The sequence below is a fragment of the Hesperophylax consimilis genome, chromosome 29 (genome assembly GCF_061612785.1).
Source record: "Hesperophylax consimilis isolate HC1 chromosome 29, BYU_Hcon_1.0, whole genome shotgun sequence".
Lineage (NCBI taxonomy): Eukaryota > Metazoa > Arthropoda > Insecta > Trichoptera > Limnephilidae > Hesperophylax > Hesperophylax consimilis.
In genome coordinates, this window is record NC_142864.1 from 15197613 (window position 1) to 15220693 (window position 23081).

The 23081-nt window shown below is 33.4% G+C and overlaps 1 protein-coding gene across 1 annotated transcript in view; it reads right to left on the minus strand.

Annotated features, from left to right (window-relative positions):
- The window catches only part of LOC149409902 (latrophilin Cirl-like), an 847643-nt gene that overhangs the window by 748179 nt on the left and 76383 nt on the right, over positions 1-23081 (minus strand). The gene's annotated exons all lie outside the window — the stretch shown is intronic.

Genomic DNA, 23081 nt, shown 5'->3' on the forward strand with positions numbered 1-23081 from the left:
GTATAGGTACATTTAAAAAAAAATTGTTCAGTTTTATGCTCAATCAACAAAACAATGAAAGTGAATAATATCAGTGTGTAATATATTTATGTGTAATATATATGTTATTTCTAGTTAAATAAGTGAAAAATGTAATTTTCCTTTATCTAGAATAAAAATAAAAAAAAATAAAAAAAAAAGAACTCTAGAACACCTCGTTCCAATAATTTACAACATGTTACCAAACTCATTAAAAAGCTGTGAATTGACTCACAGAAGGAATGTATGTTAAAAAATGGTTATGTGAAAGAATTTTTTTGTACTAATGTAATTATTTGTATATTTTATGTACTTGTTAAAATTGTATATGTATCTAAAAAGTAATTGATAAAAGAACCCGTTGACAAACTGATATCAATAATTTTTTTTTTTTTTGTTATTTGTTTTTGGGGTATTATGCCGTGTTGCGCTAACTCCTTCTTTAGCCAACGTTTCGGACAGCATTGCAGTGTCCATCATCAAGGAGTAAGCGCAACACGGCATAATACCCCAAAAACAAATAACAAAAATACTTTTGGCCGTGAAAATCTTAAATCATATTTGATATCAATCAGTTTAATGGGACTTAATAGTAAAAAAATGTATTTTTGAAAGTTAATAAGTGATAAAAAATAAAAAAAATCAACAATGAGTCTATCTGCTGAGTTTTAGCTTAGCAGGATGTAGAGAAGTGGTTGAATTTCCGCTTCCAAGATTGCATTGATTAATTCACGCAAACAAATTCGAAATTCATGGATGTATTTAAAACATGTTATGTTTAATTAAATTCTAAATAAGCACATAAAAAAATCTCAAACAATGCCGCCAATGCTAATACAGTTTCTTCTGAGTTTCTACAATCAATAATTTAACACAAACAATGAAAACGTATCAAATTGATTAAGCAATTTATTTTCAGTATCGACAAATCACTTTCGTTCTCTTCTTTAAGTGCATAAAAGATTTGGTATTGAAGTAAAGAAACTGCAATAAATGCATTTTATGTTCATTTGCATAAAGTCGTAACATTATTAAAATCAATCGGCGATCAAAAATAATCGGGAAACACGTCAAGAATTTAATGAGCGTTTAAATTACACGATTATACTGAAAAAAACAAATTAAGTTATGAACCTACACAGGTAAAAATTAAATTAAAGTAATTTAATAATAAATAAACGTGGAAATATAGTTGTTTTTATGCTAAAAATATGACACGACGGGAGACAATTATTATATTATTATTAGACCAGGGTAAGTTCTATAGACCAGGGTAAGCATGCTGCAGGCTTATTTATAGATTTAAAAAAGGCATTCGATACGGTTGACCATGGGATACTACTAAAGAAGCTAGAACACCTAGGCATAGTAGGCACTCCCCTGAAGTTACTGTGTAGCTACCTCTCTAATCGACACTGTCAGACCTTTGTTGGAAAAGGGACAAGCAACATGGGAACGATAAAATGTGGCGTGCCTCAGGGCTCCGTACTTGGACCATTGCTATTTTTAATATACATTAATGATATTGCTAAATGGGGACTTAAGGGTACAATACAACTCTATGCAGATGACACAGTGATTCTTTATCACAATAATGATTTAAACGAACTTGAAAAGGAAATGGAAAGGGATATAGCTTGCCTGGCAAACTGGCTGCGATTAAACAAACTTAGCCTAAACATAAAAAAAACACATTACATACTGTTTGCAAATAAAAAAAATGTAAGTCTTAATATAAGTCTTGATAATAACCGCCTTGAAAGGGTTGATGTTACAAAATATCTTGGCCTTTTCATTGATTCACAACTCACATGGAATCACCAATTTAAACATGTTCTATCCAAAATTACTCCTATAACTGGTGTTTTATATAGACTTCGCGGGTTACTTCCTCCCTCTCTATTAAAATCGATTTACCATGCTATGATTCACTCACATCTAATATATCTCGCCGGAATCTGGGGATTTGCTACAAAAAAAATGATTTCAGAAATCCAAGTCGTCCAAAATAGAGCCCTGCGAAATATTTTCAGTCTACCTTGGGACACACATGTCAAAGACATCTACAGAAACACCCAAATACTTCCTTTTAATACCATTCCCACTTTTGAAATAACGAAAACTATATTACAAGTAATTCAACACTCGGCACATTCCAACACTACACTCTATTACAATTGCGACGTACACCAACACAACACAAGAAATCACAACAAACTTCATATACCAAAAATCAAATCAACAAAATATGGACTAAGATCCCTAGAATACATAGCTCACACAAAATATAATCAACTACCCAACGAGATCAAATGTGCAAGTCAATGTAAAAAGATCCAAACTAACATGCTCAAACTTCAACTTATTAATGACTATCTGAAATAATAATGTTGTGTATGTCCCATCATATGTCCATTTAATACATACAACTATATGTTTCATGTAATGCGTATCATTCCCGCAATGAGTTTATTAACTCCTGGGAGTACGATGCTTTATATAATATACTATATTCTGTATTGTATACTTTTAATAAATAAAAAAAATAAAAAAAATAAAAAAAAAAAAAATTACTTAAAATTTGAGCGTTAATCGTGTCTCATAAACTCTGATAAATTATGTAGCAAAAAGACTACTAAAGCATTGAAAACAAAGTTAAAAAACTGACAGCCCTGCATTAAACACTCCAGGGGCAACTAATCGCCGATTAACTTTTTAATTTTGCAGACTAGACCCCCCGCACCTCTGCCTCCGCCACCCGCCCGAACAGACACACAAATTTTGAAAAAAGAGCATTGCAATACATGTCATCGCACAAAAGGGGACAAACCAAACTTATGTACGATTTTGCGCTTCATATAAATGGTGGAACTTTTTTACTGCGTGCCGAAGGTTGATTGAGATACTTGCGCGGTGAGGACGATAGGGTTGTAGCTAGAGGATTTATTTCATTTTATTTCTTTTGTTTTAATACTTTGTAATAATTACGAGCGCGGTACCCTTTCATATTATCCTAGGCCGCTGGTACCTTTTTCCCTTTGGGGACGGACCGAGGTTTCTCCGACACCCACTCCGCCAAGGTAGTGAGTGAAATATAACGATGTTATATTCTTATTGTTGTGGAGGCATTCCAATGGTTAGAACAGATTTATGGACCTCACAGGTTTTACGGTGGATCCCTCAATTAAGCGAGAATTTGAAAAGAAATCCGGATTAAATTGAGTCGATTGTCTTCGCATGAGAATGAAAAATAATACTGGGGTTATATCAAATACCAATGAACCTAAAATATGGATATTACATATTTATACACTGAGTAAAATTATTTTCAATGAACTAGTAAGCGACTTCAATGGTGACAAATATATTTATATTTTGAGGATAGAATTAAAAGTATTCGCGAAAAAGCGACAATTTAATTTTTTTTACAAAGTTGTGTTTGTTATGGTAATGCTTTAGAAACTAAAAGAATATTTGGTATACCTAGGTAGGTGTATATGATAATTGAACTAATTGCTAAAAAACAAAAAAAAACTGCTTCATTACAAATGTATCCGATGTAGATTAAGAAATGGATTTTTCAAACATGTAAAGCCTCTATGCGGAGAAATGACACCATACGACGTGCAAATGGGTGGATTATAACCAGAGATGTGCTTTATTTCAAATAAATCCATTTCAAATGGAAATGCAAAATGCAAAATGGGTATTTTGCATTTTAAATGCTTTTCTCAGTGCATTTTGCATTTTAAATGCTTTTCTAAATGCATTTTCCATTTTAAATGCTTTTTTGCAAAATTCTTCCTACTATCTCCTTTTTTATCTTTTTTTTTATTTATTTTTTTTTTATTAAAAAATTTTAAAAAATATCTCCACTCATCTTTTTTTCATAAGCCCCAAATATCAGTCGGTCCTCAACCACGCTATGAGAGATAATTTCCATTTGTCAAGTTGCTCCCTGGTAGGAGCCCTGGCAATTGAGTGATACCATTACAAAAAATACTGATTCAAATACTGAACATGGGGCCATGACGCTGTAATATTAAATATTAGATAGCAGTTTCTATGTTTTTACGTTGGCAACATTATTCCCGCGCAATTTTTTTGTGGTTTCATAATCTGTAGTCGCGGTGTTTTTGGATTTACCATCATGTAATATGTTTGTTCTACATTGATGTCCATTATTAAATGGCAAAATTGTTTAAAAATTCTATAATTATTTTAATTGTTTGACCTGAGAAACCATTTTGCATTTTTAATGCATTTTTAAAATAGGTATTTTGCATTTTGCATTTGAAATGCTTTTCTAAAAACCATTTTGCATTTTCAAATGGAAAAGTTTTGACCCATTTCCATTTTGCACATCTCTGATTATAACGTAATCAAGTGAATCAAATAATACTAGCCGAGTAATGTCAATGGTCAGAGTAAGGTATAGCAATGTATGAATGTGAATAAAGCAAATAGTACGTAGCACCAGGACAGTTTTATGGCATTATGTCATTGTTAAATTTGTGCAAAAAGTGGTGTAAACATAAAACGATTTATTGTTGCTAACTAGCTCAAGTAACCGGCGCTACACGGGCTTTGGTCTGTTATAAGAGATTGGAAAATGGGTTGAGTTCGTTTTTCGAAAGTTCGTGTAGTACTGTCCTCTTGTTTTGAAGGTCAGGTGTGCAAAATTTCATCAATCCCGGAATAAAACTGTAGATTTTTTATGGAAAATAAACCCACACCGGGTCACTCTTGTATAAATAAGTTGGTAACTACATTTTTTTGTTTTTTGAGTTAACGGTGATTTTAATGTATAATTTAATCATTTTTAACAATTAATAGACAAGAAAAATATACTAAAAGCACCTACAAAAAACATGTTTGTTTAATAAACAACAGTTTTTAAATCAGATGAAACTTTAAAATTGAGTTTACTGTTGAGTTTTTGTAAGTTACCAACTTTTGGCAGTAACCCCGCAATATATAGATAGATTATGCATGTTAAAAATGAGTAAGCAGGATGTCCAGGGGTAAAGTGCGTTAACTTCGGGAGGTGATTCTAGATGATTTTAGAAGTAAAAAAGACGAATAACTTTTTTCGAAATTACAATTTATATTTTCCCATACAAAAGTATTTTTCGATGGAAGAATATTTATTTTTCCGTACAAACAATTCAACTATTTTACCTAAAAAACTACATTAAAACATGAATATTTCGAAAAAAGTTATATGCTTTTTTTACTTCTAAAATCACGTAGAATCACATTCCAAGGTTACTGCGCACTTTAACCCGGACATCCTGTATAGCAAACGTAAATCATTTTCGATTGCTAACGTCGGATTTTGAACACGTGACCTTCGGGTCCAGAGGTAAGAAGCTTACCGCTCTACCACGTGTCACATATTTCTGTTACCTCTCTCCTATCATCAACACTTATTTTATAATAACTAATAATACACATTGAATAGTAAACATCGAACCCTCACAGAAATAACGACGTAACAACATTTATAGCTTTCCGACTCAATAAATTCAATGCACAATAATATTTCACATCTATTTACAGACCTAGTCATTAAAGCGAACACGCGATATCGCTTTGTCCCGATGCCTGGCTAAAGGCCGAATCATCAGGCACATTGTAACAACACTTTATTTCATTACTATCTTCGAAGAGTAATCCTTCACCGGTAAGCCTATCGTTTATCACTCCCATCGGCAGTACGATGAAAATTCTATGAAGAAGCTGTTACTTTGACCAGTGTTGTGTGTAGAGTATTCTATATACACGGTGTCCGAGGGTAAAATGCACTAAATTCGGGAGGTAATATTCTACAAAATTGTAGAAATAAACAAAAATTCGAAAATTATATTTTCGAAATTCCAATGTTTATTTTCCGATGCAAAAATATTTTTCTTTTTTACTTGTACTATCATGAGGAATCATCCCCCGAAGTTAGCACACTTTACCCCCGGAAACCCTGTGTATGATAATAATAATGCAGGGTGTATATGCACGTACCCGAAAAACTCTAAACTGCGATTCCTGAGCATATTTGGAGTAAAAAATATAGATGTCATTTTGCTGATCAATTTTATATTTGATGATCGAATTTGGAAAATTCATCAAATGTTAACGTTCATTTTCGGGCTCTGTGAAAATCCTATTCAAGTTATGTTATTATATCATTATAGGCTAGTTGCTTGAAAGAACTCCAAAAATAAAAGAACTTGAAAAAGTCTTTCACAGATCTTGAAAATTAACTTTGAAATTCAAATAATTGTTCAAATTCTCTGAAACAACCCGTCCTTAAGAAAACTATAGATATATAAAATTAACTTACATTGAAAATGTTTGAGTGAATCTTATCCAAAAGATGAGCTTTTTTCGTGTGTCTCACTAAAATCTGAGCTATGACGTCTTATTGTCCCGAATTTATAAGTCATGGCAACTATTTTTTAAATAGCATCGTAATATATACATAATGAACTACGAAGCTTCAGAATGTTTACACAATTAACAAACAAACAAAGACAAAATTCAATGATGTTTGTTGAGTATATTTTTCAATAAAAACCAACGTTGTACGAACCTACTAAATTTAGGTTCGTACACCTACTAAATTTCCATTTCTTATTATAATAAGCTTTTCAAAACGATATTTATTTTCGTGTCAAGAAACATACATAACAAAGTTTTATGAGAAAAAGATTTGACCAAAGGATGCCATACAATATATTCTAATTATAATTATTACTTAGTATCGACACAAAACAAGTATAATAATTTCTGAAATTTATAAAGAAGAAAAGCTGGATATCATTTTTAAGGAAAATAAGTGTATCATTGAAAAAGATAATAAACAAATGATCATTGAAAAAGATAATAAACAAATGATTATTAAAAAGATAATAAACAAATGATCATTGAAGTAGATAATAAACAATCAACAAAAAACGAAAAAAAAGGTAACGGTCGCAACTGTGAAAATAATAAGGTCGCAATAGGTCAAGAGGTAGAGTACCTATTGCTCCGGTAAACAGAGGAATTGGGTTCGATTTCCAATTATTAAATAGTAGATTGAGGTTTATAAGCTCAATTTTGGAAGCGGGTATAGGTGTTGCCGCCTCAGAAACCATTTATTTGATAACCAAGATCTCTGCCATAAGGTCACCCCAAGTGCTACGTTTGGTGACTTTAGCAGGGGTGCCCGGGTTCTTGGGGTGAGGGTTTGTCAAGGTCTTAGCGGCGGATCTACTGCGTGGCGGGACGGATCACGAGACACTGTTTGAGGGAGACCCTTTGACCTCTCAAACAGAACTATCGACCCATCGCCTTGTACCGCAGTGAAATGGATTCATACGTCCGTCACTCCTGGACAAATTAACCCCCAGATTCCTACCCACCCCTTCATACCTGTTTCTTTCCCAGAACTCTAATTTATTTATAATAAAAACACATAAATTTGTTTTTGACCACGATAGTTTTATTTTCACTCTACCGGTTTCGGAAGATCCCTTCCTTCGTCAGGAGAATATTTAAAACTATTTCCTTAAAAAGACCCACTACACAGTATCCCCAAAGATGACATGATCCAATATTTTCTATAGGACAAACTGTGTGGAGCTAATGTAAAAAAAGCTTCAATTACTTATTCTAATAAATTGGTTTGGAGTTGAGCTTAAGCCCCGAAAAGTTAAATTTAGAAATAAATTTTATTAATCAAAAGTACCTACTTAAACGAAGAAAGACTATCCTGTTATAAAAGTGATAGCATGCTACTTTCCCGATAAAATATATATTCAGAATATATAGAGAACTCGTGTTCTTTTCCTAGTAAATATGATGACGGAATGCTACAACATCAGCATGTCAATATCAATATTTGTATGAATACATGTTCTGCCGTCCTCATAAAACAGCTTTAGTTAGGAACTCTGTCAATTCATGCGTTGAAGGCCTGCAGTCTCGTTTTTAACAGGAAAACGAATTATTAATCAGATTTTCAAAAAATTAACAGTATTTCATATCAGTAAGTTTTCTCTGTGCAACATTACTTCAACACAGAACTGCATCCCTCTATTCAATAATATAATATCCCACGCATTGTGATATTCTGACTGAAGTCACGGCGTTAATTACACGCCGATCCGTGAAAAAGCGTGCTAATCCGTGATGCGTGGCACGAGCAGAGAGCCGCGTCGCCCAAGGAAAGGCGAATTATTTTTGCCACGTCACTTTTGACGTTTCATACGTCACGCCAGTCAATTATAATGGGTAGGGGCGGTGAGGCCTTACATGGCTTAAATAACTGAAGAGATACATGGTTAGAGGTGTCTGTGTATCTGAAGTAAGGTCATTTTTTCCTTACTTCTGTTGATATTGATGACCAAATCACAAATATCTAAATTATTTATTTTCTTCAGCTGAAAGACAATGTCATTGGCCTGTTCGAAGACTATAGTCAAAATGAATTATGTAAATTGGCGACAATTAATAGTATTATCTCTAATCGATGTAGATTACACTTCTTGGAATCCTCTGTTCAGTGAATTAAGGTGAGGCAGTGATATAAAATGTGTAAGAATATTTTGTATTAATTAAAATACCAAATTTATTCGTGATTCTTTCTGTATGTCCGGTTCAATGAAATCTGAACTTGAAAGAAGTTGGATTTGCTTTGAATTTAAGTGTCATTTTCAAAAGTGAAACTGACTGTGAGAACAATTCAAACAAGATAGTTTTAATTTTTTTTAAATTTTAATTTATTAATGAATATTTGAAATTTGCGTTTTTGTGTAATGTTTGACACATGTCCTAAGGTTAATTTCTGATCGCCTCTAAAAATTAATGTGTTAGCATATATTTTAGATGGAGTTGACGTATATTTAAGAGGAAGCTACAAGTCAAAAATGTGTATATTCGTGGTATACCTTATATTGTAGATAATAGGCATTAAAATCGCTTAACAAACGGAGTCTAGAAACGTTCGATTTCAAGCACAAAACTGGTTTTTATTTATTTTGTAAATAATTTTATAAGAAAGCAAAAAAGTTTATCAAATGAAACTGTCACAAATAATCTAAGCTATAATACAGTATTTTTTAAAAGTTGTTTCCTGTATGCGCTCACACATTTCTATTGCAAAAATATTTTTTTTAGTAGTTTACATTTATATTTTTTACTGAGTAATTTATTTTTTTTTATTTGTATTCTACTCAAGCGAAACGATAGAAAAACCTTTAATTTATCTAAAGCATATTTTTTGGTATTCATAATGTACACTAATTCGTTATGAAGATTAATCAAAATAGTGATACTCGATGAAGAGTCGAATGAAGGAATATCTTGTGGGTCATTTGTTGATGACACGTATCAAATGTTTTTGTGCTTTTTTGTAACTGACTAACTGACCATAATGCCGTTTGCCCTCATGGGTAAGCAGAGAGGACGGACCGCCAAACAACTCGGTATTGGCACACACTCCTTGCCTCATTCACATTCATAATCTTCTATTATAATCTTGAAATTGACCGATTTCAGGGCATCCCGACTTCTTTTATCATTCACATTTGCGTCATATATTCTCTGCACACTCCTTTCGTCGTTCATTCGATCTACATGCCCAAATCATCGAAGCGTCCCTTTCTTAATCTTATTCATTACGTCTTGTATTTTTTGCGGAAACTACATTTCTACATAGTTTTACCACACATACGCCTCATGGTACTCACGTATACAGCATTAAGTCTACATTCATCCCTTTTCTGGCAGTTCTATTTTTAACTGCCACACATCAGGGTTGGTACTAACAGTACATTCTGGAATGATAGCTACGCTTCTTTGAAAAATTTTTTGTCGGCGCCAACCGCTTTCAGTTTTTCGTTAATGTGGTTAGCCTTCCCATCTTGTAAGGAATCAATAATAGATTGATGAAATTAAATTACCTTATTAATTAATTAAATCCTAAGTTTATTTATTTATTTACTAATTAACGCCCTTTTTCGGGGCTTTTTCATATGGATATTAAGAAATATGCATTATCTATTGTACATAACTGAATTGCTTCATTAACAACATTTTATAATTGTTTAAAGATAAATTGAAGATGTCCACTGATTTGGTATAATAGTTTCCCTCCATTAGTATTCTGGGCAAAGAGGAATACATTTCGTCGCTTAAGTTCTGACACCGCGGATGTCAAAAATAACAACTTTTCAGGAAAGCAAAAAAACCGTGCCTTTTTATATATCGCGATCATAGTAAATGTATTTTTTATTGAAAATTTATAAAAGAAAGGTATATATAAGATTTTTGTAACGGTTGTTATAAAAAATCATTATTTGGATTATTTATTTGACATACGCGGTGTTACCACATTATAATAAATAAAATAGGGGGACTTACGCTGAGTTATTATAAATACTCTGTAACTGTCTTGAAATATTTATTTCAAATAAAATTAAAATAACGGGTAGACTTATACCTCATAAAAAAATACAAAACATAAAACGTACTTCTACAACTATCTTAACAGATCTTCTTACCTTTTCGTTATAAATAATTAACAAATTAACTTTATTACACTGTTTTTCAACCTTGATACTTATTTGGTATAAAATCACATCAAAAAGGAACGTCAGTATTAAAAATGTGAAATCAGTTCTACCTTACAAACATTATCAAAAATAACAAAAATACAATAGAAATTAGTAATTATTAAATTTTAATGAAGTAAAGCATCGTAAAAATGGTGACAGTCAGGAGGAATAACTGACTTGAGTTCTTGAAGATGTTTCCATTTAGATTCATTTATTTTTTGATGGTTATTATAAAGCTTTGACCTTGGGCCTGGTCTTGTCCTTTTATTTTTGGCTCTTCTGGGCAAATTCTTATAGTCATCCTGAAAGCTCAACTTGTAGTTTAATAAGGTCATTAGGGTTATACTCCAAAACCCTCATATCTGTGGCTGTAGGATCGTTTGCGACTCGGCCAGGCCGGATTGACTCATACAAGAAATCATTTTTGTTTGAGTAGTCATAAACAAAGTCATAAGATAAAAACTGAACGATAAAAGGTTGTTTTCGTCGGGCTTCCTTAAAAATCGAGGCATACTGGGAGGGTAAGTATATCTCCTTATTTTTAAGCCCACATTCAATTGCACTGTGGCTAGAGTCACACTCCTTTTGGGTATGAACCTTTTCAAGGAATTTTTGCGTTATTACGACGTTATATTCCATGGCTACATCCAAAAGAGCATTAGCTAAGCTTCTGTTTTGGGATGTACATTGTACATCCATCAGAAAATAGGATAATTGGCATAGGTTTTTCAGAAAGTGATTTTCTCAAGCAATCTATGACACATGACGTAAAAACAGAAGCCACTAATCCTGCATTGTGCTCGTTAAACCAGTAACAATGGACATATTTTGTAGCTAGATTAAACATTGTGAAATTGTGAACACGGAGTTTTTTTTTGTAATACAAAGCACTAGCCTGCAACATCGGACATAATTTTGCTAATTGGAGATCGTGCGTAAATACGTGTGCTTCTCCTGCTAATGCTCGGTCCTTGTCTTTATTTTTCTCCTCTCTAGCTGCTTCTTTTCGAATGACGTGATTGCGATAGATATCTTCACTTATATTACCTGCTTTGAACGCACAGCATGTATCACATTGATCTTTTTTTGGCTGGAATAAACTTAAATTCTTTTCCTTGAAAATTTTCTCAAAGGACCATTGGCTGACGGGTTCTTTATTTACTGAATTACACTTACCACAATAAATTTTGAAAAGATGTTTCTTGTTTTCGATGATAGGCTCGCCGATATACTACATATTCTTTTCCTTCCATTCTAAGTTTCTTGCTATTATTTTTAGTCCAGTTTTTGTTCGCAAAACATCCCTTAGAACGCCTTTTTTGACCAGAATTAAGATCACCATGTTCGACCTCGTCATTCACTAGCAAGGGACTCGCAAACGGTAATGGAAGATCTGTTGTTTTTTCCATTAATATAGGCTCTATCACACTTGTTTGTCCAAAGTTAATTTCAACAGGTTCGACATTCGATGGTAACAGAGGCGAGTGAACTGTAGTTTCTTCCGTCATTACACTCATTACAATGACATGGCATTCGGAAAGTTCATGTACACTCAATCGGCGCTTATATTGGCATTATCTGGAATTATAACAACAGGCAAGTTGTTAATGTCGAGGTTTTCCAAATTTTCCTTGGGTGTGATATTTTCATTTTTCTTTTTAGGTGGTATTTTTATTCCTAGTTGTTTACATATTTCATCGATCTCTTCATCATCACTGCTGTCGTAATCCATGGTGCATTGATATCTGTAAATTTAAAAGCTTGTATTAAAAACCGTTATATAAAACACCGCGTAAGTCACTTCTACATTAAGCAGAACACCGCGTAAGTAAAATAACAATTTTCATCTTATTTTTTACAATAACGTAATTAATATTTAGACTTAACTATACTTAAAAACCAAATATAAAGACTTTATCCCTTATATGAACACATAATATTAGTAATATGATTGAAACTTACCTTGATTTCCAATGTATTTATTGGGAGCACACGTCGCGACCTGTCACAATACGAAAGCAAACTGACTTAAGCGCTGTTTGCATGACGATTCCCGCGGCACGGAGATGAGCAGTGTATTTGTTTTTAAAATAAAACGCTTTTATTGGTCAAAATCCTTGTTTCTGATTGGAATAGGAAGTGCGTCTTTCGATTCTCTATAGAATGACATGCAAAAGTTAAAATGGCTTTTTTTTGGACTTCCGCGGTGTTAGAACTTAAGTGCCGATTTGGTAGTTAGTCCCAGAATTTCTGCACTGAAATAAATCCTGACTTCTAAGTTGTTTCAACAATTCAAAAAGAAAATGAACTCACTGAAATTCGATAATAATACGAAATGTACGCATGAAATCTATACTATCTGGCATTAAAAAAAACTTTGGCTATTGTAATAACACTATGTTATTATATTATAATTATTATTGGTATAACACTATGTTATTATATTATAATTATTATTGTTATAACACTACTTATAATACTTGTTATAATTATGTTTGTAGTTAATTTTAAGATTGAATTATGCATATCGAATTATGTTTGTAGCTAATTTAAAAATTGATTTATGTATATCGAATTATGTTTGTAGCTAATTGAAAGATTGAATTATATTTATTTGTATGTTGAATTATTTTTGAAGCTAATTTAAAGATTGAATTATGTATATCGAATTATGTTTGTAGCTAGTTTAAAGATTGAATTATATTAATTTGTATGTTGAATTACGTTTATAGTTTTTTAATAAGACTTTGAACACTGTTCATACATTAAATTTCAAACATTATTTTCTTTTTGTATATACTTACTCCTCCCATAAACACAACTTAAACAATATTTATTTTGGACACTGTTTTAATTTGAAATCTTGTATTATATTGTTATAAATAAAAAAAAAAAATAAAAAAAAAAAAAAAAATATATATATATATATATATATATATATTTATTGTAAAGTTTAGCTTATAATATAATAATATATTTAAAAAAAGAATAAAAGTCTCCAAATAATAATGATCGCGCAGTGAATTTCAAAAACTCTTAACGTGCCAAGTTATACGTGTGAAAAAGTATTAAAAAATACTCCGTTAAATTACTTTTTCGGGTCTAAATTATTTTTTTTATTCCGATACCAGACAAAGTGGAGGCCATTGAATTAGGCTGGCGGCGGGCCAGGCCTAATAAGTTGACGTCAATTTTGGGAAACGATGCGTGTTATTTTCATTTCGCGCGAAAATGTGAAAATTGTGACCCGCCACTTTTCCGCGCGCGCCAATTTAATTATTCATTTGATTAATTTTCAATCATTTTAAAGGCACCTTGAAATAATTTCCCCTCGTTTTCCGCCTGTGTAAAAGTGTCAGTTATAAAGTAAATGAAACGAAGTTTGGTCAAATTTCCACGAAATATTTTTAGGACCAATTATTATCTGATGACCTCCGTGGTCGAGTGGTTAAGTTCCTGGACTACGAATCCAGAGGTCGTGGGCTCAAATCCCAGCGTGCTATTAAATTTATGAATTAACATTTAATTTATTAAAAATTATATCATCAAAAATACGTGTTTGTTTGTTTTAATTTTTATATAAGCGACATTTTCAGAATCGGAACTGATTATTTGAAGAATTACCTAACTACATTTTTTTAACTCACATCTTCTTCAGTCCTTCCCCACTCGCTTCAGATCTAACTAACCATCAGGCCGTTTCTTTGCAGGGGTAGGCAGAGAGGACCGACCGCAAAATAACTCTATCTTGGCTCACATTCCTTGCTTCATTCACATACATACATCATCTTATACATAACTATAATTTATATTTTATATTTTAATGAAAACAAATGTGCCGTAATTTCATTCACAAAGAACATTAATAAATTCTCAAACACATATCACATTAACAATATGCCTTTACAAAACACAACTTCAATCAAAGACTTAGGCGTGACATTTGACTCGTCACTTAGCTTCAATAAACATGTAGATACAATTTCAAAAAGTGCATCACAAGTATTAGGATTAACGCTAAGAATCACAAATTGTTTTAAAAGTACAGAATTAACTTTAACATTATATAAATCAATTGTGCGAAGTATTCTCGAATACGCATCAACAATTTGGTCTCCCAATTATGAGATTCATAATTATAGGATTGAATCCATACAAAGGAAACTAACCCGTGTAATCGCTTATCGTGAAGGTTTATCTGGTCAATTTGGAACATATAATGACCGAATTTTGCACTATAAACTACACTCACTGACGGTCAGACGTAAACTTTCTGACGTACTGCTCCTACACAAAATTATACATGCATCAGTTGATACACCAAACATTTTATCCCAAATTGACATCAATATACCATCAAGAAAATCAACAAGGAGGATGAAAGACATTTTCTATATTAAAGCCTACCACACAAATACAGGATATTTTTCCCCTGTACCGCGAACATTAAGAAATTATAACATTATACATGGCTCTAATAATGAAATAGACATTTTTAATGACCAATTTAAACACTTCAAAAAAAATGCATTACCTTTAATCATATTAAGCTGATATTGTGATGAAGCCCTTTATTTAAAGAAAAGCAACATTGGACCTACCTAATCAGTGTCTCACCAGTACAGGTGTGACAATAAAAAATCGTTTATGAACATATTTGTATTTACCTTTTACCCATTCTTATTTGTTATTTACTTGCATATTTAGCTTACATATTATTATAATAGATTAATATTAATATTACTTACATTTTCCTTTTGTTACTATTTTTGTTATTATCATTTTGTTATTATTATGTATTTAAACATCCATGTATATACATTTTCGGGCACCATGCCTGTTTTATGTACTTAAATAAAAATAAATAAATAATAACCTTCTGTTATTCCCTGACCTAATCCGTAACCCTCTAAGCCGAATCAAATATTTGGTTTACTTGATCGTGCCATGTCTCCGTCGGCCGTCCACGACCTCTTCTACCATTCACATTAGCATCACATATTCTTTTTACACTAATTTCTTCGTTTATGCGCTTTAAATGCCTAAACACCTCTTATTGGAAAACTCTGTATTACTTATTACGCTTGCATCAGCCTTGGGTTTCACCTCGCATTCGCCTAAGGGATCTCATTTCTACAGCATTCAGTCTACTTTCATCCTTCCTCTGCATGTTCCATGCGTTACTGACATACATCAGGGTTAGTATCAGCTTTTTACACCTCGCATTCGCCTAAGGGATCTCATTTCTACAGCATTCAGTCTACTTTCATCCTTCCTCTGCATGTTCCATGCGTTACTGACATACATCAGGGTTAGTATCAGCTTCTTTCACCTCGCATTCGCCTAAGGGATCTCATTTCTACAGCATTCAGTCTACTTTCATCCTTCCTCTGCATGTTCCATGCGTTACTGACATACATCAGGGCTAGTATCAGCACACCACTGTGGACTGCTAGCTTGGGTACGATGAAGATAACGTACGATACAAATAAATAAATAAAAATGTTAGAGATTTTTTTTTTAAATAACGGATAAAATTTAATTTGGTTCCCTCACAAGAATCATTTAACTTCTCGCATTCGCTCTCGGTGAAATGAGCGGCGCTAATGGAACGAAGCCCCCTGATTGGCTGCCTGGCGGACCAATTAGCGGCCGACAAGCGTTTGCACTCTCTCTCTGCCGAGGCCGGGACGTACTTGCCGCCATGTAGGAAGATAGGTGAATTGTCCACTCAAAAGATGAAAGAAACTAGAAATATAGATTTTAATGGTAACCAATGTCGCCACTGACCTTTTGGTTAATAATACATAATAATAATAATTGTATGACTTGTATAGCGACGTTTTTGTACAAAATCACTTCAAGGGCGCTGTACAAACTTATAATACATTTCTACAGTGATCTATGTTATTACATAACTATTTATGGAGATAATATAGAGTACAATACTTACCTGGTAGGTCACATGAGATTAACACTTAATTAACATTAACTAATTGTTTATTAGCGAAATTTAGATACAGGATTTAGGACTTAATTGAAAAATTGAATATAACTGGACTTTCTCTTAGGAATGGTATATTTAATTTAAGGGTACGACAGCTTAAAAGGGTAAGTTTTTAGTTTAGACCTGAATTCTGTTGGACTTGTTATGGATCTTAGTTCCGGAGGGAGTTTATTCCAAGCCCTCGGCCCAGATACTCCGAAAGCGCGATCACCAAACTTAGTATTTGGCTTGCGCTTAGGTTCTATCAGTCTGTCTATAGCTGATGATGTTGCTGATATACTATAGCTTATTTAGTACACGTTTTGTTTCTCTAAATGTAAGAATACACACGGCTCACGTACGCAACGTATGCAATACCATGTTACTAGGCTGATGTGCACGCTTGTCCCACGCACGCAACGCTAATTTGAATCTTATCGAGATATTCAATAGATCACTTGTAACATCTTAAGTACATTTATATCATGAACCATTAGTTGTTGTTTGAGTGATTTTCGGCATATTATGCTGAGTTTGCAAAACTTCTTGCAAACTCGGAATTACAGGCCTTACAAATGAATTAACAGGTTTCCTGATAAATTTTTAGTAAGTTACGAGGATATTATCATGATGTCGGAACACGTGTTCATGAAAATCATAATATTTGTATCGTCATGACTATTAACAAGGAAAATCGATAAAACATTCTTAATTTGATGTTTTATAAAAATTCGTGTTTATTTATAGTTAAAAATCGATTTCTCTCATGTGGCGAAAAGAAATGTAAACATTTTGGGTTCACAGTTTCATAGTGCTGCTTCGTCCTCTACAGATCCGTGGCCCAAGGACTTTTCGCGGATTGACGTGAAACCCACGGCACTTTTTACGGCACTCTTGTGTTCTACAAAAGGTTTATCGCTGTTCAAAAATTCAAATTTAGAACTTTAATAATTTAAAGTAGTTTTTGAAAGGTTAGAAAGTTCAAAATTAGAATGAAAGTTGAGATTGGAGTTTATGAACCAAAGGCTATGAAATAAAATAAAAAAATAACAAGGTAGGTACTTACATTTTTAATTAATTTAGCTTTAAATTGTGTTTTTAATGATAGCTGCGGCTTACCTGTGGACAAAAGAAGAAAAAAAATCATTAATACATTTCGCAAATATTCTTTTTATCAATTCAATGAAAGGCTAATGAATACAAATGCTATGGAGAATTGAACGAGTAATTTATTACGGCCAGTTGACATGGCACGATCAAGTAAACCAGATGGGTACCATATTATTTTTTGATGACTTCCGCTCCTTCCTTTCCTTAAAAAAGACCTTCCACACAGCATCCCAAAAGATGGCATAGACCCCGAGGGAAATTATTTTCCTCAGGGCCTCCTGTGTGGGGTTAATATATATAATATATATTAAAGCTCCCTAGCTCATGATGGAAATGAAGTTGGGAGCTAATATAGTTGTATTGTTCTAAAAATTCTACACAGAAAAGTTCTGAAAATTTCATGACACCAGAGCTTATAGTTGGAGAGTTTTACTCTCCTCAGACCAACAACCAGATTTCTGAGTGTAGTGTTAAGATTATTGACTGAGCGTAGGTAAGTCCTGTTTTAACTCAGCCGTTTGGCATTTCATCTGTCTGTAAATTTGTTTGTACGTTTCGTAACCGGCTTCAAAAATCTACTGCAATCACTCTACTGTTCAAGCAAGCCTTACTTTGACTAGGTGGCTATCTTTGACTATGATTGGATAAATGTGAAAACGTCGTGTTTAATTCGATTTTTTTATTCGTATTTTTTTTAAATTATGGTACCTACAGGATTGAAGAAAAATTGAAAAGAATTGACATTGAGATGGTGACGTTTCTTAACCCTTCAGGTTAATTTGTTCGATTTTGGTAACAACTCATATGGTCTTATAGAAATCATTGTAACTCCATTACTGTCATGGTGAGAAATATGTTGTCAGAAAGAGAAAACATCACGCTTTATATTCCAATCTAGAAATTATCCACAAAAGAAATAAAATGTGTACCTTTATAAAACCAAAGGTTCCGAACGCATATTGAAAAAAATGAAACTTTGTTATTTTTTACTCATTATTTTTATGTGAAACAGCAAAAAATTGAGTGATAATAACGTTTGTAATATGTGTATAATAATATATAATAAAATGCATGTTTTGTTTTTTCGTTATCAATAATTTTAGTTACAAAAAACGTAAGGCAGGTCATTTTAATTTTTTTTTTAATGTTTGCATTTAAAATTTAAATTTATGAAAAATTATATTTTTATTTATAATAATAAAATTTGAAAGCGTATTTCATCACCTTTCAAAAACAGTTTTTAGTTTTGGGATATGTTCAGAAATATTCCATTTATTTGGATTTTACTGCAAAGCGGAAATAATAATAATAATAATAATAATATTGGACAATTTTTATAGCGCCGCTTTTGTGAGTTATCACCTCAGGGGATCAACTCAGACATTCTGTCTAAATATGGCAGAAAACTGAGGAATTGGAAATAAAAAGTTATATAAAATAAATAATTCATAATTAAGTACCTACTTACAAATCTTATCATTTCAGACGAAATTTTGGTTTCAATTTATGAAATAATAGATTTTTTTTTTTAGGAAGCATCATTTTCACAGAACTACTATAATTTAAGCTATTCTGGGTTTTGTGATGTTAATTATAAAATGGCTTTGCAGTTGTCGCAAGGAACATGTTTATATAAATGAAAAAGTGCAACGAGGTTTGCTTAGCTTTTTAACATCTCGATACACATCTAACGAAGAACATTCTGAAATAGTAAAATCTCTGGGAACTGGGAGCACAAAACTCATAAATCCTTATGCATCGTGTAACGTGGAATTCCATGCAAAAAAACAGCTACGTATTGGGAAAAAATACTGAAAACAAGTTTGCATTGATTAACTATTTTAAAACATGTTACAAAAAACGTAATTTCAATATTGAAAATTCGAAGTGTGAAAAATTGTCCGCACGCATGTTTTCATCTATATATCGCACACATCCAGAAGAAAGGAGTGAGTCACAAGATTTTGATTTTGTATATTTTTATTTCACCCAATTCTGACCGGTGGTTTTTCACCAGGGCGTTACTGAGAGTAGCTACCACTCTGTAACGTGCCGCAAATACACTTATTGTATATAAATTATTTTTAATAAAATAATTAGAACCCGCGACCTCTTTTTAATTATTTTTTTCTTATTGAAAAATATGGTAGGTACTCCAGTAAGCAGGGCATCGTGTCTTATTTTCGTCATTTAAATGGATATTTATAAGCTTCATACCAACTGTCGGAATGATTAATGACAGTGTGATATAAAAATAATCTTTTTACCAAGAAATTTAAAAAAAAAACTGTGCAAACTTCGGAGCGCCCGAGCTAACGAATCTCTAAATAGTATAAAATAAAGTCGCTATACGAGTCTGTCTGTTTGTGCGCTTAGTTCTTCTAAACTACGCAACGAATTTTGATAGGGTTTTTTTAATATCATTTAGAGAATTTCTTCCGGAAGGTTAACATATATGATACATGCATATTGTATTTATAGAAAGTCAATGTTTTATAATCAAGTCGTAAAAAGATATTTTCGAGTACTACATTGCTAAATCTGGCTAAACCTCATGAGATACGAGGCATATCCAGAAAGTAAGTGTACTGAGGCTCTCACGACCGAATGAATTATATTTTCGATATGTTGGCTACACTTACGTGTAGCCTGACTCTTCCCCTCCGCAACGAGACCTGTTCAAGGTCAGTACGTTGAGAAGTGTCAACGCGACAACACGTTTCGTGAAAAATGTCAATACAATCTCCCGCCAAATGCGAAATACGCAGTGTCATCCGTTATCTCGTTTGGAAGGAAAAACCTCCGTTTGAGGTTTATAATGAGGTAAAAACTGCATATGGTGATAGAGCTATGAATTGTACGAGTGTGTACAAGTGGTATCTCGAGTTTAAAAACGGTTCTCACCTCTTCACCCTCCACCAAAAAGTTCAAAACCACAATTTCAGCCAAGAAAATCGTGGCATCCGTGTTTTGGGACTGTCAAGGCATCATTTTGATTGAATATCTGCCTCAAGTGGAGACCATCAACTCTGCAAGATACTGTGAGACCCTAAAAAAATTGCGGAAGGCGATTCATAACAAGAGGAGAGGCATGCTGACAAAGGGAGTCAGCCTGCTGCACGACAATGCCAGACCACACACGGCCAACGCCACGAAGGAACTGCTTGCTTCGTTTAAATGGGATATCCTGAACCACCCTGCGAATTCCCTTAACCTAGCACCTTCAGATTATTATCTTTTTACCTCCCTGAAGCTGTACATGGGTAGAAAAAGGTTTTTAACCGACGAGGAGGTAAAGGAGGAGGTGGAAAAGTGGACGAAGGTGTTGGCGGGAAACTACTTCGAGGAAGGCATCAAAAAGTTGATCCCCCGCTTCACCACCTGCATTGAGAGGAATGGCGACTATGTCGAAAAATAGCTTACATATGTACTACGGTAACCATGTAATTTTTTTGTTTCAATAAAAAGATTTGTAACCTACAAAAATTCAGTAGAGTCACGTGGGGTAACCGTGCGCAATTTTTACATTGGGATTTTTGTATTAAAAAGCTTTAGGTATTTTACTCAATTTTTTTGTTAATTAATATGATAGATTATTAAGGCATCTCAAACAACCATAAAAACCTCATATGGTTCATAAATCAAACAGTTATATAAAAAAGTTTACATGCATGTCGATTGCGTACACTTACCCCGTGTGCGGGGTAAGTATACGCATACCGTAGGGTAAGTGTTCGCACCGCAAAGAGTTACCCCCCATTGCAATTATCACACTTTAATTGCCCCTTATCGTAGTCTGTGCAGTTCTCATGCCACCATGCTTTACACACAATACATTTTATCCAATCTTCTGTTGGTGGATCTCGATATTTCTTCGAGTTGGGGTAAAAATAGTCCTTAGAAGCCTGTTTTTGTGCTCTCTTTAAACAGTTATGCACGCTAGAATCTCCCGCCTTACGCTTTGTGGCGATTCTTTGTGGTGTGACTTTCTTGAAAAGAGGTGGTCGTCCGATTTCCATGGTTTTAAATATTGGTTTTTGGACGATTTTTGCATCTGCATCTGTCTGCTTCTGCTGAAGTTTCTTTTTATAGGGACTTGAGATAATTATTTCAGACTTGCAAGCATTTTTCAGTTTGCGTAAAACCGCCGAACTTGAACAACGTTAAACCCAATAGCTCTCGCAATACTTGTGGGAGTATTCTGTCTTAAAGCTAAAACAGGGTTACGTTTTAGAAATCCATACACCCAATCCTTGACAGCCGTTTTTGTAATGTTGTCAAATCTGTTCTCGATCTTGTTGATTTCAGCATACTCGTAAACAATTTTTCTCATTGTTTGTATAGTCAGGCCGTAGAACATTTCGTCAGTTTTTTTACAATAATCAACGATTTCGGCCTGAAAATAAATGAATAATTATTAGATCAATAGTTTCACAAAAAATTACATCTACGCGATAAATTGAGTATCTATTTATATAAAAATCTACCTCTTTATCGATATCTCCCCAATATAGTTGCTATTAATTTTAGTTTTAGGCGTTTACGCAGATTGGCTTCAGTGATCCCAACAACATCTGCAGCAGCCCGCAGCCCGCTGACTCTTCCCCTCTTTCATAAGCCTTTTTGCTGTTTCAATCTGCTCTTGAGTGCAAACTGACCTCTACGGGTGCTTTCTCACGTACACACGCGGCATATTTCACTGTAAAAAAATAACGAGAGTTGAAATATTATGCTATAAAATCAATTTTATCTATCGGGGTAAGTGTTCGCACTCGTCCAACTGCGAACGCTTACCCCAGCACACTTACCCCATCACACCAAAATTCAATAAACTTTAAAAATCAGATGAGTGGTTATCTTTATTACAATTATCACTTTGCACCCGTCTAACTAACAATATTTCACTACAAATTATCATAGACCATGTCGCTCTGAGACAGCTGGTTACACAATAGCACACATCGGTAACAGAGATGAAAAATTTAAGAAAAGCACGAAAAAAAGTAATTTACCTACCAGTTTTTATTGACAAATCAGCATCCACTGTACACATGTCCTGCTTCGGCGCGATCCAGAAAGCTACTGAATTAAGGAACGCGCGGGCGCTTAACAGGCACAATCTTGTCGGAAACATCACTGCGAACACTTACACTCCGCGTACGGTTACCCCACGTTACTCTACACTTACTTTCTGGATATGCCTCGTACATCAAAATAATGTACTACAGAATTTTATATCTTAAAAAGCCTACAGAAAAGTCCATGAGGTTATATGTCTATCTTCTAAGGATAACTCCTCAGCAACGCCGAGTACACTACACGTAGTATACAATAATACCAAGATTACACACAATCGGCAATACTTTCGC